This window comes from Dicentrarchus labrax, unplaced genomic scaffold, assembly GCF_905237075.1.
Source record: "Dicentrarchus labrax unplaced genomic scaffold, dlabrax2021, whole genome shotgun sequence".
NCBI classification, from domain to species: domain Eukaryota; kingdom Metazoa; phylum Chordata; class Actinopteri; family Moronidae; genus Dicentrarchus; species Dicentrarchus labrax.
Window position 1 is genome coordinate 22,285,028 of NW_026136714.1, and position 14,484 is coordinate 22,299,511.

Genomic DNA, 14,484 nt, shown 5'->3' on the forward strand with positions numbered 1-14,484 from the left:
CAAATATCATATCGATGTTTTTTTTTTCTTATTTAGAATGAGGGAAATATTAAAACCCGAGCCACCATTAATACAATTTGGAAATGGTTAATCTCTTGTTAATTGTTTAGCCTGACAAGTTTAGTATCTGTAGAAATCATTTAAAGTGAGGTTCTGTTTGTTTAAACAAAGTCTGACTGTTCAACTTGTAATAGTGTCATATAACACAGTGAGAAACATCGTTCATATGTATTTTCCAAGTGGTTAAAATGGTTACCATAAAGCCACAACATCCCCAAACTGATTTCAACCTTAGGGCCTGTCCTCACGAATACGTTTTTCTCGAATCCGGATAAATACTTTATCGTATCGGCCTCGCGTCCATACAGCGTTTTCGGGGTGTGAAAAAGTTTTTTTTTGGAAACGGGTCCCAGAGTAGGAAATAGAGTGGGAAAATCCGAAAACGCCGGATTGTCCGGAGTCGTCTGGACGGCGAAAACAAATTAGTACTACAGGGGTTTTGGGTCGTTGTCAGTGAATCCGTGCGGACGCAGATATTTCTGGAAACGACGCTGTGTTTACGGAGATTTTTTTCGAAACGACATCGTATTGGGTGAGGCCGCGTATTCGTGAGGACAGGCCCTTAGACTAAATCAAAAATAATTGTTAGGATGTAGTGTAGTAGTATTTTTCATGTATTCATTTACAATCTTAGTATCATATTGACAGACACACAGATAGTGGAGGCCTTGCTATACGTTAATGGTATTTTAATGAGCTGTAGGATGCGTCTGATATTAGTGACCTCCGATGATGTGGGAAATATTGTTAAGCAGGATGTTTATTTAGTGAAATCTAATTCATGTTGGAATGTTGTGTGTGTATATTAAGGCTGCTTTCCCCTATGTTGAATGAGTATGTTTTTATCTCCTCAACATTGACATTAAACCATCAATTGCAGATCAACTTGTTGTTTAGTGTATGTGTTCAACTTTTGAGCTTGTGGTCCAGAAGATCTTCTCAATCAATTATCTTGAAAATAAGGTGGTTTTGCAGCACATCTCCTGTCTGGTTTAGTCCCAGTGTTTTCAAAAGAAGCAGGCATTAAACAAGCTGTTCAGCATGGCGGACTCCATGGAGCGTGACCTGCAGCGTCTATAGATAAAAACAGCTAATTTTAAGGAACTTAAACATAATGATTCTTCTTTTCAGGTGATTATACGCTAATGAAAACTACCTATGAATATTGTATTCCATTTCTGACCATATCTGCTCCTAAATGTTACACACTGTGTAACTAAGTGAATGCTATAAAAGTTCAAATCCCTGCATTGCTGCGTTTCCCTTTGCACTTTGAAAGCAGATGGCAGAGATGTGTCTGAACAGTGAAGCACATCTGTAGTTGGATGTTAGACACAGATTGTTTATCATAGCTTGATATGGTTTTCTGTTGGTGGAATGTAACAAAAACTGCTGAAAAGGATATGTGTGTTTGGGGAACTTCAGTTGTTTGCAAATTTAAAATGAAGATTATAAATAGACACTGAGGAACCAAATGCAACCGGCATTTGCAACAGTAGTATTTTACTGTGAATTTATTGTGTAAAAACATGTTTCCAGCCTGTGGAATATTTGCATGATTCAATATGTATGTAGCTGTGTGTTCTCATGTGTATCTTTTACTTTGTTCTGTATTTGTGTATATATATGTATATTGTTTTTGTTGTAAAATTTGACTTGCATGAGAAATGGAGAATATTTGTTCTTATCATCATAAACTGAAGAGAAAAAGAACAGTGATGAAGAAAAAAACATGTGAAAGGAAACACTTTGTGTATTAGTTTGAATTCATTTTGATGTCTCGTATACCAGCAGCATGCTTTTCTTGTTAAGGACAAAACTGTTGTTCTAATATATGATGCCATCTGCACTGAAAAGACAAAGAAACAAAGAATAAATGCTTCATTTAAACGAGCAGCTGAATGGAGAGACTTCATCATTTGGATTAGAAAATCAGTGTCACTTCATTTAACTTATTTTACTTATTGATCACAAAGCAAAACACAAGTCTTACCTCTCTTCTTTTTTGGTCTCATGATGTGTCCTTGGATCCAAACAGCATGTGTTTTTTGGTACTTTCTTTTGTGCAGGAACACTCCTTAGCCAATCTCCTGGCATTTGCAGCAAATGAATAATCAGCGAATTGATTTGCTCCCTATATGGATGATTTTTTTTACAGTATTCTTATCTCTTAACTTCAATTTTTGCTATTGTTCTCTTCGAATGGAGCAAGAGCCACATCTTTTGTTACTGAGTCAATAACCTTTAAAGAGTGTTATATTATGGGTTGTTTGCCCCAAAAGTGTCCAGTAACCCCAGTTTAACCTGCAGAAGTTATTGTCATTGGTTCTATTTTAAGATGGTGAGCCTCGAGAAAAATGTTTGTAACTCTTCCAAGCTTGAGAGGGGAGTCAGTGTGATTGAACTGAACAAAATAATGATTGAAGTTAGCTGCACTGTTAAGCATACTTTGACAAGCAATACATGTGTCAGTATTTATTTTTTACATTTGCAAAGAAGAAGGAAGTTAAGGGTCAAGACAAATTATAATCCGAGATGTCTTGGGCCAATACAATGTATCACAAAGTTAGCAACTATAGTAACTTAAAAGAGAGACGCAGAATTGAAGGAGAGTCCAGGAGAAGACAGAAACTCCTGCAGGTCATCCACAGAGAGCAGTAAAAGTCAAACAACTGATAACAAGCTTTGACAGGAACCAGAGCATCGTTTCACCGTCCAAATATGCATGTAAACTTGCCCAAATGTGGCTGTGAGAGCAGCTCCGTCCACAACAGACAGTAAACATCGACGTCATTAGTCGTTTACTTCATCATTGGTTTACATCTCCTCACATGCAGCCTCTTAACGAAGCTCTTAAAGGTCTGCTGATGGCTTCACAGCAATCACTTGGATCATCTGAAGATAAGACTGGCTGGGCACTTCTTTTTACTGCAGTGTCATGCTTGATGCATTCCTTGGCTTATTTTTCATTATGAGCAAACAGTGAAGAAACAGGTTTTACTCATTAATTTCCAGTGGACTACTACTACTACACTAACTACAGGAACTACATTTAGCCCCCAGTTTAGTCCAAACACAGGTTTAACTCCTTGTTTCCTCAAAAGGTTCTTGGGTCCCCTGGGTGTGGGTTTTTGTCTGTAAGTCAGACAAAACAAGACAATTTAAGAAGTCATAAGTCATCATTTGCAGACATAACTATGGAGTTCAAAAGGCTAAGGTAAACTTTTATGATAACAGAAGAAACTAAAACAGTAGGACCTGAGCTTTGGTGAAGACAAACTGTTTGCAGCTCAGTTCCTTCTCTGTCAGGTTGAAATCAGCATCTGCAATGTCAAGTGTTTGGAAGAAAAACCTGCAAATGACCTGGTGGAGCATCAGATTATTTAACAGATGGACATAGTCCAACTGGCTGAAGTCTGACCCAGTCCATGTCCCCATTTCTATTCTTCAAACAAAGACACATTTCATTTAGGACAGGCACTAATGTTCTTTCAAAATTAACATTAAAAAACAAAGAAAACATCTTGTGCATCTCCTTAAGCACAACTGAAATCTGTTGTATCTGCACATAGAGGAGAAACTGCTTTGGCAGAAAATACTGCAGAGTAACTGTTTCTGGAAAGACACATGAGTTTAGGACTCATCTCTGTTTTCCCCATTAATTTAAAATCATATCATGTAATCCACATTTGCTTCAAAAACCACACATTTCTACAGAGGCTGTGTGAAAATAATTCCTTAGTCATCCACATGTGTCCAGATAAAGGTCATTATTCAGCGTGGAGGAGAAGGAGGAGACGTTTATTTCTGGGTTGCGGTAGTCGTCACTGATGCCACAATGTTTACTGCGGATTCATTCATAAAACCACTACACACTGTTATCACCATTAACCCACATACTGTATGATTCATTCCGGCAAACAAAAGCGGAGGAGGAGGAGGACTGAAGGTCAGAAGGAGATTTATCTGGACACATTCCATTTGACTGTCACGCCAACATGGTCTCCCTCCTTTTGGCACAAGTACAAACACTAATACCTCCGTAAATATACCCTTACTCAAATGTGAAAGTACTGCATTTAAAATGTTACTTGAGAATGTAAAAGTGTAATCAGAATAATTACTTAAAGTATTAAAAGTAAAAGTACTCAATGCAGAAAAATACTATTATATGTGATATCATTCTATAAATCAGTAATGTAAAAGCAAGATTTTACTGTTGTAGTTTGTTGATGTGGAGCTCATTCTAAATCTACTTTGTATAGGACTGCAACTAATACTAACTCATTTTGATTGGATTGGACTGGATTTTCTCCATTATCCAATTGATTGTTTGATTTGTAAAATTATTTTTACAAAACAAACAAAACTTCAAAATGATTAAAAGTTATTGAAATGATTAAAAGGAGCCTGGGACAATGAAATGTTTTTTTCAGTAATGGCTACGTGAAGCAATTTGTATTGATTTCTTTGTCTTGCCAAAGTGTGAAGGGATTATAATGTAATTTAGACCTTCCCAGACTCTCCCTGTAAGGGACATTATTCTGGCCAGTCTGACTGAAACTAGACTAATATAACACCTGTTGATGAAACCTGTCCCACTTTGACTTCTAAGAATCACACCAGACAAGTTCTCTGAACAGTACTGATGAGCTGAGCTTCCAATGTGTCTCAGCTTGTTTTTGTTCCCCTCCTAGTTGCATATTTCAACACTTTACAGATGCCTCTAGCATTAAATCCCTGATCTGCTTTCGGCCAGCTGGACATTATCACAAAATTAAGTTTTACTGTTTAATTGTCTAATTTAAGTAAATGTATCTATGGATTTAATGTAATTTTGAGGTTGGGGGTGTTGGGATCTGGCCATGTGCCCTGCCATGCCGTGCTTAAACAAAGAAATGGTCATTACTACAGTGAGGCCCTTATGTAAGCAATAAAGCCTGCTCATAGTGACTGAAGACAAAGAAAAAGGGCCCGCCAGATCACAAACCCCTCAGCGGGGGGCCAAGAATGCGGCCAAGGTGTGGCATGAAAGCAATAAAAGCCTAAACACCGGCCCTTCATTGGTCAGATTCCCTCGGACCCCAGACCTGTCATCCCAGGTAATTATACCCGAGAGACTCTCCTCTTCTCTCTCTTCTCTCTTCCCTTTGCTCCTCGCTCATCTCGCTCGCACACACGGGTGATATGTTTTGGACCTCAGCGTGGCCCGACCCGCCACCAACGCACGACAAAGGATTATAGCACGGCACAAGAGCCTGCTTTTTCCTGCGATCCCTGGCCAGCGCACCGCTGTCAACATCTGCAGCTTTAAAAAGAGTCTGCCAGCCGACTTTACCTGAGCAACGCAACGTAAACACCGAGTCGTTAACTCTGCAGAGCAACGAGCAAAACGCCTTTCCTCTTGCTACCTGAGCCAGACAGGACACAGAGACAGTTTGGAACCACAATTCTGATCAGCCTGGCTCACAGAATCTCCAGCTGATCCACGCAGCACCGGCAAATCTTCTTCATCGTCCTTTGGACTGTCGGTAACATAATGGGCATAGACAGATAACTCAACAAGGTGATGTTAGTTTAATGTTATGCTTCACACAGACACTGTCTTTGCATGCAACTAACTCCTTTTAACGGCACCGTTAATCTAAGATCACACACACATATTTGGCCTAAACCTCAGCACACACACGAGGAGAGGGACTCAAACCCTCCCGCTCCTCCATACTCTTTGTCTCTCACCAACACGTGTTTCATACCCTGAAACATCTGGTCAGAGGACAAAGGACACACACCTTTTCTGTCGCGCAACCCCCAATACGCGTACACACAGACAGACCTTTTCCTCTAGCTTAGTTCCTTTAAGTTAGATTGTACTGTATACAGTGTATTTTCCTCTGTTTGCCTTTATTGTTCCTTTAATAAATGCTTATGTTTATATATATATATCGTTTCCCTTATTTAAGGGTGGTGCCCCGAGGATCTTTAAGATTAATTAAAGTCATTTTCTATTATCTTTTGATAATTATAAACTTTGATAACCATTAATTGATTAAACTAATACAGTTAAACCACTGTAACACCCTACGAAGTGGAGCCCGACAGAGGTTAATTTAGTATTTGATGGGATGATTTCTACTTAAAGACCACTGCTATCATTTTTATTTTAACTAAATTAACTTTTTTTTATTAATAAATGTTGTGATTTAAACTTTTTAACTTCCTTTCTGTCATCTTCCTGTAGTTTTCCACTCAGTCTGTTGAGTAAAATCTTTTCCCATCTCTATGCTTGTTGAATGTGTGAATGAGTCTTTCTGACTCTCTACCAACATTCCTGTCCTTGCTCTAAAGGTCTGTTACCTCTGAGCAGGAAGAGGAAGAACTGATTTAAGGAAGTGTAATCTTGATGGTGTTTACAGACGCAGCTTTGCTTAAATATTTGACATTCAAAGTAACAATAAAGAAAGTCATTATATTTTTTGGGATAATTATGGTATAATAACAAATCATTCTATTCAAACCCAGAATAATTGTGTATCTGTAGCTGAATTAATTAATTACTGAATAATATTCCCAATTAAATAAAAATATGAGTTTGCAATTCTAATTCAATAATAGTAGTAATATTAATATAAAAACGTGTCTACTATTACTACTACTGATTATAATAATAGTAATCATCACCAAAACAGCTCTGTACAACACACACACACTTACACAAAAGAACAAAATAATAAGGAAACAATAACAAAAATATATAATGATAATAATGATAATATCAAGTTTTATACCTGCATTGATTTTGATCGGCAAAAAATCAGGGCTTTTGACTTAAAAATATGAGTTGCTTCCTGCTGAGTAAACCGATGTTCAGCTGAAAAGAGAAAAGGAAGTTTTACGCTTCTTTATTTCGAAACTGTGTTTCATCACTGATGGGAAGATCCCCTTTCATCAGATTCCTTTTAAAGTGTGTCCAGGGTGTGCCTGTATGCTCCATGTACAAAGAGATAAAGAGATTGAATAAGAGTATAACTCTCTCCCTTTGTAACTCTGAAAAAATACTTAAACAGACTCAGATTTTACATGTGTTCAGCATCAACCCAGTCCTCTACGTATATTCAACAGCAAATACGTTTTGAAGAACATACATAATGCTCGTCGGATAACATTTACTATCAACGTGAGAAAATGTTGCTACTGAAAGTATCAGTAAAATGTTCACTGACAAAATTTCAAATCTACAACATCCACTTGTTGCAACTACATTATTAAACTTTTTTATGTTTATGTTTAGACACTAGCAGCACAATGTTAAGGTTTGGGAAAGATACTGGTCTGATTTTAATAAGAAAAAAGTCAACAGTGACTCAACATGTGTACTTTCTTAACATTTAAGAGAAATCACAATCTTTCTCTTGTCCTAACCTGTCTGAACTTCAGTGCCAAATAGTCCACGAGCCACTGAGATAAATGTAGACCTTCGTTTAGTTGGAAAAACATTGCCTGTGACCATAAGCAGGCAGTGATTGCATTTATCCCCACAATGTAATGAGAAAAAAAACCTGTGCGTAATTAATGGGAGAAAAGGTTGTGAATATACACTCTACAATGACAATGACTGTCTGGTCTGTTTGTCCTGAGGTTGGCTCGAGAAAAAAGGTCATGAGTTAAATAAATTCAAAGGTCAGTTGCAAGTTTCAGGTTCAAATTGTTGTAGTCTAGGCTAGTTAATACATTGTCACCAGACACTCTGAAATCCAAAGGAAAACCTACCTGCCTATGCCTGCACAATACCTGCTCCTAAAGAGAGTGGCAACAACCCAAGCTCAAATCATCGCTCTGTATGCATCCATTCTTATAGCTTGCCAATTGACTGGCCCCAGTCCGTCAAACTGGTCCAAAAACAGTTACAATGGAACAATTACATATTTTTAAAAACAAATTGACTAAACCTAATCACATAGTGTTGAGAGAGGCCCAGTTCCAAGACCAAATTTTTGGTTATTTGCTGTTATTACAAATCAAAAGTTCCAGTTTCACTTCAACAGCAAGTATTTGCAAGATATTTTTTTATGCGATCCGATGGGTTGGATATACTGATCCTCCCTTTGCCTGGTTGCAAGCAGGTTAAAAATAAACTGAAAGTACTGCATACATTTTTTTAAGTTTGTGTTAAAAGCATATTTTATGATCCCACGTGACTACAGTATCAAAAGAAAAGACCACACCCCAAACCCCTGACTTGGGCCTTCATGTTCCTGTAAAAAGAAGCTGCTGGACCACAATGAAAGCACCGGCTGATGTGATTGGATGTTTCGCAGATGATATCATGCTGCACCTTCTTTTGTCATATCAGAAATGCAGTCATTGTTGCATGGTGTTCCAATCTCTGTTCTTCCTCCTGTATGTGTGGCATGTTGATGATCATGTAATATGAATGTAGGTATGAATGGAGCTGAAAGGTGATCTGAAGTGTCATTGTTGAAGGAGTGGGCGGTGTGGGAAAGAGCCGAGATTGGTAATAGTAAAAGACCGACTTCACAGGTGTTGGATGTATGACTCTGCACCTGAATGCAGCTCCACCCGGCCGGGCCTCTGGGTGTTACCCACCACACAAATACTTCAAATGCTTCAAATACTTTTCTAATCCTGGATAGCCTAATCCTATAGCTTTGAGGCAAAATGAGCCCCAGAGATTTTCAAATAACTCATTAACGGATTTTCATATTACTCAGCGATGGAACGATAACTGAGTATCAGCGCACACAAAGACATTTTCACAGTTTAACTGAAGTATGTAGATATTATACAAAACCACAGTTTAATTTTACTGTACAATGTACTAAGAGTGACAGTTTTATGTAACAATACGATACATTTCTATTATCATCAAACAATAACGCCAGATAAAGTTTTCACAACAGAGTTAAACAATTGAAAGCTTGTTAGTGATGTAGTGGGGAGATAATTGGGCAGTTAAGACACAGCCACAAACAACTAAACAACACAATTCTTTAAATAACACTCCAAAGCAAGAGAAACACATCCATAATTGGAACTAAAATAATCACAGTAGTTTCTGGAGAAATAACTTCAAGTTAGCATCTGAAGTCACACTGTCTGGCCTCGAGCCGATCTTCAGAAATCACCTCACTGTCACACTCTACTTGGTTATTGCTCAGTTTCACTTTTCAAGTATTCCTGTAATACTGTTTCAGAAAGAGAGAAAAGCTTCTACTAGAAGTTAGATCTTAGATCTTAGCAGTTAGGTTTTGGGAAAACTGCTTCACTGAATAGTTTGCACTGATCACCTGCAAATAATATGTGTTATCTGTATTGAACAAAATAGGTCACCATTACCTTCAAAAGCAACACAAATGTTTTCTGGTGGGCCTATCTTACCATAACCATTACAACAATGATTCAAATGATCAGTTCCCAATCTGCTACTACAGTTAAGGTTTAGGCAGTATAAATACAATTTCAACTAAACAAAACATTCGCTTTGATCATGTCATTAGAGATCCTTGGGTGGGAAAACATTAACACAGGTTACTGAACAAATGAAAAATGCTTTTGTTTTTCTCGTAATCAGCACAAAATGGTTCCTAACAACCCGAACTTTCTGATTACAATTACGACTGACATTGGCCTAGCATGGCTGAAAGTGTTTTGTTTGTGTCCACAATACCTTTAAGAGCCAAAAATTTCTCTTTTTTTAAAAAAACTTCCCTGATATGATTAGCAAAAATTGAAAAACGATTCATTGATGAATCTGTTAATTTTTTTAAACATTCAGATGTTTTGCAGGAGTGTATGCAGGTGGGATAACTTACATTTTATAAATATAGCCTATATTCAGTGTGTGTGATCTTTGGTCTTTGTTTGTGCTCCTGTCATGCTGAATGAATCCATTTACCTGAAGACCCAGATTCTGGAATCTTTGGATTATATTGACGTTTTAGTGCGATCTTGTAAATCACTGTCAGTAAAGTGTCTGCGGTTTTTGAATTTCACAGTTTTTTGGCTCCTTTTCAACCTTTGTAATTTTCCAGTAAGTAGGTATTTAAGGCTAAAACAGTAAAATGCTGCTGTTGTTGTGATATCCTGATGAGAAATTACAGCTGAAATACGATGAGTTTTCTGCTCCACTGAGGATTGTTTTTTTTTCATTTCTTTCATGTTGAAATTCCACTAATGGCGGAAGTTTCTTAAGAATTCCTGACTTAGCCCCTTTCTGACACAGCCGGGGAATCTCCCATCAAAAACCTTCCTTCCTTTCTTCCTACATTTCCCCTATTTTGTCCGCCCTCCTCCTCCTCCTTCCTCTTCTCTCTCTCTTTCAGCTCCCCTCTCCAGTTTGCACCGACAAGCTTCTTGATACTTCCTGCCAGAGATGACTCACCATGTTGCTATGTAGAGAAAGAAAAGGAGGAGGAGAGATGGAGGAGGTGTGGGGAGAGGGAAACATTCCCTTTGTCCTCTTTAACACCGATTATTTATCCTCTCAACTCACGCTCTCAAAGAATATAAACACCCGGTTCACCTCTTTCCTCAGTACTCTTTCGTTTCACCCGCTCTTTATGTGTTTATTTTGCCTGCAACTGATTGGTGTTAAGGCACAAGCCATGTTTAATTGTATATGGATTAGAGAGCCAGCAAAGTGGCTAAAATAGGAAGAAAGAGTGATCCAGGACAAAGAAAAAGGTTGTTGCAGCAACAAATTTTGAAATATCATACAATAAAGAAAAGTAGAATAAAGAGGAAAAAACTCAACAGAAATTGTTGTTGTCATACAAAAGCCGGGTGAATTATGAGTAGCTCAATCATCAAGCTTGGTTGTTTAATTTGAAATATTTGTATTTGGCCAGAAAAGGTAAAATGATTCAGTATTTCACAGTAAGAAACATAAAAAAACTGAGAAGTTTTAGGCAACAAGAATTAATATATTGTTTCCTTTCTCACCCCTTTCTTCTGCCCTGTTGGGGAAACACTGGCCTGACTTCACACAAATTTGTGATAGCACTAACAAAGCATCCATTAAATCAATCCAGCTCGAAAGGACAATAGGAGGACAGACTTCTTCACCAAGCTAACTGATATCAGAAGTTTACTGAACAAAAATAGATTTATAGTGGTCTCCATGATGAGCGTTGTTTTTACTGATTGACTGCTTTATACCTGACCTACTGTAGCTTCATAGGCTTGTGCACATATTGAAACCAAAGCTCACAGACACACTGGGGCCTTAATCCATAGCTGTATCATACAGACAGATCACACTTATTTAAGGAGCTGTAGGACACAGAACAGGCCGTAACCTGTAATGAAGCTAAGCAACAACCAAGGTGTTTTACACAGAACATCAGGCCTTTCATATTTCCAAGAAGAATAATAACCTTGCTGAATAGACTGGTCCTAACTGCCGAGCCTTTGTGTGTGTGTGTGTGTGTGTGTGTGTGTGTGTGTGTGTGTGTGTGTGTGTGTGTGTGTGTGTGTTTGTGTTTGTGGGAGTGTGTTTAATGGTGAGATAATATGGATGAACTGTGTTTGGAGTAACTGCTTGTTGTGTTTAAAAAGATATCACTTAAGGAAGCTGAGTGAAGAGTTTCCACTGAGGTTTCAGCTACAAATTTGTGTGTGTGTTTGTGTATGCATGCGTGCGTCTGTCTGTGTGGGTGGGGGACAACCGACTGCTGAGGTCACCTCTTGCTATAATGTTGCACTCGCACACAAACATTCACGGTTTTCCTTGAGCAGGCCTATGAAAACATTTAAAGTGATTGCAGCTGTTTCTAATGTTTATTATACTTTTTTCACAGGTGTGCTGTTGGTAGGAGTGTGTGTGTGTGTGTGTGTGTGTGTGTGTGTGTGTGTGTGTGTGTGTGTGTGTGTGTGTGTGTGTGTGAGTGAGTGTGTGCTGAGGTATAAATGCTGTGATGTTATTGAGTTGAGTGTGTTATCACACTGTGGGTGAACCTCAGCAGATACAGCCTGTTAGTCACACAGTCCACAGTCAATGGAGTAACATGAAGAACGACAACACCAATAACAACAGGTCACAATGATAAAACACCCAGCTGTCATAAGTAATACACACAATCCTTCCATATGAGGTTGTTTAAAACACCATACCACAGAGGCTCTCCAAATGTGGGGATAGAGCCACTGCAGGCGGGGCATGGATGAACAGGGGAAATATATGGAGTGGAACAAAGTTGAGTCAATATGATTTATGTAGGGCAAATAATAGGTTTGGTTCCTCTATCATATATATTTCAATTACTTTATTGCAATGTTTTCTTCATCATCTTTCATACAATAGTTTAATATATGTATACATACATACATAAACACATACGAGCACACTCATAGTTTACATCATAATTTATCATTTTGCAAACTATATAGAAAAGTTTTGATCTGAATATAGTATTTGAATCGGTTTCTCCCTACAATATTTACAACCATTCATTTGTTTGTCCATGCTATGAAACTATATTAGCAGACTTATGAAACCTGTTGCAGTTGTTTAATTTGTATCAATTCTGCATTCACACTAAAAAAATACTAATGGTTCCTCACATTGATCAATCTGCAGTGTCTAAAAGTAATAAATGTCTTGTTTTGCTCCTGCTTTTGGTCCAGTTCATCTTTTATTTTGCTGTTTGTTCCTGCTGCACAGTAAGGGATGCAGGTGGTGCAGGTTCCACCTATTACCAAAATGCTATTGGAACCCAAGAACCAAGTCAGTATAAGTGAATAGAAAAGGAATTTTCCCAAGCTCCTCAACCACCTGAAGATTTACTTTTTGATATCAGAAGTTAAAAATAACAATAACAACTGTTATGCAAAGGCCTCAGCAGATGAAATATCATCCAGCTCCTAATGGAATTACTGGAACTGCTTTCACAGAGTTACTAAAGCTCCAAACAGAAATAAGACAACCTGATACCAGACTGTGTAATAAGTCAGTGTGTTATCAGTGTGGTTAGCGGTTCAGATATGAACTCCCATATAAATAATGCTTCGGTGAGTAAACTACATTTGTCTGACCTTGACTGGACGCACCCACAATCCATTGGATGTCATTCAACACAAACAAACAGCATGAAGCTCTGCTCTCAGTGTTTTGGTGAAATGTCCTCAGCTTGGCAAGACATAAAGCAAGAGACAAAGCAAAAACACAAGCTCAAAGGAAACCAAGGACAAGAAAAAAATCTGATTGTCAAGTTGAAATTTTCAAATGTTTAATAATAAATAATAATATGTCTTAGAAAACAGATGAGAGCAGTCTGTCCTTCCTGTATCAAATTAGGTAATGACTTACTATCAGAGAAAATGAAACCAGTTGCATGATGTATGACTTCATGTAAATATTACAGATTTTTCTCTGAATAAATTATGACTTTATTCTCTATTCTTTCTCACAATATTATTAATTCTCATACTCCATCATAGTCACAAAAATAAAAGTGCCTGATGAAAAACAGGTTAAACGACAGTCCTATGACAAATTAACTTACTGTTCGGTTTTTAAAGACTCGAATGCGACAAAAACGAATTCTTCTCAAAAATGTATATTTTGGTTGGTAACATCATATCAACACTCCATGCTGTATAACAGTTACTAATGTTCTCTAATAAGAAAGATAAATGATCATGTTCATCAGACCTACAAATAAAGATGGCTCTTTATTCAAAAGATTTGTCGTCATACTGCCTTCAGATGTCACCTTAGTGAAATGAAGTAAAGATGTATAACATTTTGTCAAATTATTACATATTGCAGTGTCATCAAATGGATCTTTTAGGCTCTGATGTCTTGTGAACTAAAAACTGAAGGAGAAGGAGGTGATTGGAAGTAATTTTCCACTGCAGTTGTGGCTGGATGAAACCAGCTGAGGTAATGAGGCTCAGACAAGTCCAGACTGGACTGATCCAAACTCCAAATATTTCTTTATTATGCAACATCTGAACACAGAGCTGCACGTGAAGAGACGCTTTAATAACTGCTCCCTCACACTGTGGCTTATATTAGGACTCATACATAATGACTTAATGTTTACATAGGGAATCTCCACAGCTCTATTTCTCTTATAACAAACTCTTTAAGTTTAGTTTTTGATGCTTAATCTTCTATGTATGAGTGTTTTATAAAATGCTGGTTGATTCCTAAAGTGATGCATTACTTTTTTGTTGATTGATTTACACCTGAAATGAATGTTATTATACAGTACACTCTCTGTAGAAGGCCTATTTCTTACTTTTTAATACACAAACTGCTCATCAGCACTTTTACATCTGTGGGTTGAATTTGAAGAAAAACTTTTGGCTGAGAAACAAGAGGATGTAGTTCCAGTAGATTCTGGTTAGTTCCCATGAATGAGTTCCAGGAAAGAGTAGACTGACTTCAGTGTTTTACAG

The 14,484-nt window shown here is 37.6% G+C and overlaps 1 long non-coding RNA gene across 2 annotated transcripts; it reads right to left on the bottom strand.

The window, feature by feature from the left end:
• Nucleotides 1-1,542: 1,542 nt before the first annotated feature.
• On the bottom strand, nucleotides 1,543-6,835 carry LOC127375794 (uncharacterized). Of its 2 annotated transcripts, none has more exons than XR_007887405.1 (2): nucleotides 2,054-6,835; nucleotides 1,543-1,904 (listed from the first exon to the last, which is right to left on the bottom strand). It is a non-coding gene; the product is annotated as an uncharacterized LOC127375794 (long non-coding RNA). The 2 variants fall into 2 exon arrangements; XR_007887404.1 differs by having other exon boundaries at nucleotides 1,543-1,909.
• Nucleotides 6,836-14,484: the final 7,649 nt, after the last annotated feature.